The sequence below is a fragment of the Ruditapes philippinarum genome, unplaced genomic scaffold (assembly GCF_026571515.1).
Source record: "Ruditapes philippinarum isolate M1 unplaced genomic scaffold, ASM2657151v2 ctg10287_1_1_1_1, whole genome shotgun sequence".
Taxonomy (NCBI): Eukaryota; Metazoa; Mollusca; class Bivalvia; order Venerida; family Veneridae; genus Ruditapes; species Ruditapes philippinarum.
In genome coordinates, this window is record NW_026853457.1 from 26,442 (window position 1) to 29,380 (window position 2,939).

The 2,939-nt window shown below is 31.6% G+C and overlaps 1 protein-coding gene across 1 annotated transcript in view; it reads right to left on the reverse strand.

Annotated features, from left to right (window-relative positions):
* Positions 1–2,939, reverse strand: part of LOC132736910 (microsomal glutathione S-transferase 2-like) — a 36,318-nt gene that overhangs the window by 24,972 nt on the left and 8,407 nt on the right. The window lies entirely within an intron of this gene.

Sequence of the window (2,939 nt, forward strand, 5' to 3'; positions counted from 1 at the left end):
TTGGGAGAGAACCGTCAGGGACAGGAACTGGTAAGGGAGAGAATAGTCTGTCATTCGTAAATCAAAGTGCTCAAAGCACTGAATTGGTAACGATTCGCCACAATAACGATTCGCCACATAACGATTTGCCGCAGTTGAATAACGATTCGCCACAGTATGATTATAACAATAATTTTCCTATTTTGACTAAACCTAGTTTAAAATGCACACTAGACCAGCTTTTGGACATTTCTGACCAGCTTTTGTGCATTTCGGAGTCTTATACAGTAAAGAAATGCGACATGTCAATTTGTCGTATTAATTTGTTGTCAATCGATCCCTGCTGTAATATAGTTGTTATTGTTTGTGCAAGATATGTTGATTTTACACTTGCACTTTATTTACTTATATTTACACTCTATTTACAAATTTACAATGAATTCATGACTAGCAATCGGCATTTTGGTCCAACGAACACATTACAAAAATAGCTCTTGATATAAATAGTTCTTTTAAGTGCATAATCTTGATTTTGCAGATTGTTATAATTCTTGAATTAGATCTATGAATAATCCAGCTAGTGGTCGCAGATTTGACACTCCTTTGCACTTTCTATAATACAAAATTGGTGGATTTTAAAACTGAAACATGAACGGTTTGTAACATATCCTGGTAAAATATTACTTTGAGTGTTATTCATAGAAAAGGGACATAAAAAATTTCAGATTGGTATCTATTAGATGAACCAGATAAAAGATACTATTTGAAAGACTTTGAATACATGTAACACAAATCACGAACTATTTATGGTAAATTGTTTAAACTCCACTGAAGTTTTTTTTTATATAACGGGAGTTGAAATATTTTTTAGACATTTATATTCCAATTGATGTAAGTCTTGACCAATAACTTTAGTATAATACTTCAGATCATTTGCGCACTCTGTTTCCCAAGAGTAATTCTTCTAATCATAAAAATTACTAAAAATAGAAAAGCGTTGCAAAGTGGGTTACGAATAGCACAACAAAGGAGTATATTTTTCAAATAATATCTTGAATATATTTCTATTTTAAAACGACTCACGTGATCTATGTAAAAAATTCGATGTTGCGTGTTTTTGCTTTTGTACCTCAGTGGAGTTCCTTTAACAGCTGATCTCGCATTAATTTTGATTTTATATAATCATTTATTATTAGTAAAAAAACTGCGTATTTAAAAAATAGATAAATACAGAATCCCTAAAGAAAGCCCAACACGGCAAAATTGAAAATGTTGCAGGCTCGGTTTGATTGAGCCTGTTCATGGACGGTATTGGAAAGTGCAAGTTACCGTCCACGCCCCCTAGCACCGGCTTAAGCAGAATTCAACATTTAAACATGAAATAGTAAAATTTTGAATTTAGAAACATCCGCAGATGTGTTCATACGGCGGTTATCATGGAACCTTCAATGTGACACTTCCGTGCCATTCCATGAAAAGCGGCGTATGGTCCCCAAGTAATAAAAAGCGTGTGCCCTAAACGAGAAAACAATGGGCGGAACTAAATAAAATGGAATTTTGAAAGGTGATCAGAGGTTTAAGACTTGATTTATGCAATTAAATTTACCAACAATGCCAATTAATTTCTTCTCACTATGGTTCATGATTATCAATAAGTTAATATTCTTTTTGTTGAAAAATATCAATTACATTTATTTTTGTTTTGAAAACCTATTTTTATGCCAAATTCATTATTTTTAGGACCGCATTGACATATTTCTGGACCGCATTAACTTTGTAGTGGGTTGATCGTAATTAATTTCCCCGTCTGAACCAAGTTCTAAATATAACTGTTTAATCATAATGTAAAATGGTATAGGTTTCACAGATTTTTTTTAAATCATCCATATTCCATTTTATTTTAAAGTTATATACAAACTAGCAATGTTCTTCCAAAAAACAAACAAAAAAACAACATATACACACATTCTTACAATAATTATAGATTGTGCATACATGTATTTATTTTTATCTTCAACTCCTTGAAAAACTTAAAATAATTGTTATGTATCAATATTAGATACTTAATCACCTTCAATGTCAAATATGTAAGACATCAATCTGGTCTACAAGTATTATGTTTAAAGTTGTGGTTATTTCTTTATGTGTTGTGTTTTTATTTGTTCATGGACGGTAGCAGTGAAATTCTGTAGTGCAGTCTAAAATTGAACATTAAGCCAAAAGTTTTAAGCACGAGTAGATCTATATAATATATTAAAATCCCTAATCCAACTAATTAAACGTACTAAAGAGACTTTGAAACAGTAAGTAAACAGTCAATGGTTCACATCAAATTAAATATGATAAGTATAATGCTAAGCTGGAAGCAAGATAAAGCAAGGAAATGGTATTGAAATATTTCAATGGAAACGTTAAATGTCGCCTGACATATTTTTTCATCCTGAAGAAAAGCAGTTTAGTAGTTTTTCTTCCCCTTCGAAAATGAAGTGCAGCATATGATAGTAATGGGACTGAAAGAAACCTGCAAACTTTCAAAAAGCAGAGGTGCAATGCGAATTCATGACCGTAGAAAGGTTTTCATAATCGATCACAACGAAAGCATTTCTACTAAACCTAATTTCTTGCTTTTTTTAGACGAGAATACTTGTATAAAATCTCCATGTTCTATTAACTTAACTGGCATAAACTATTAACTGGCACTGTAGTTAACAAGTTATAATGTTAAACTATAAACCTGACAGTTATGAACAAGTATTTAAATAAACTATTAACTGGCTATTAACTGGCACTGTAGAAAACAAGTTATAATGTTAAACTATAAACCTGACAATGTTCTGAACAAGTATCTAAATAAAAAGCCTGTCTTTTACTTAATATCGAGCGCTTTTCGCTTCTTTTTGGAAGATGATGTCATTTATGTTACACTCTCGTGGATTGGTTGAAAATTAACCGACCAATCG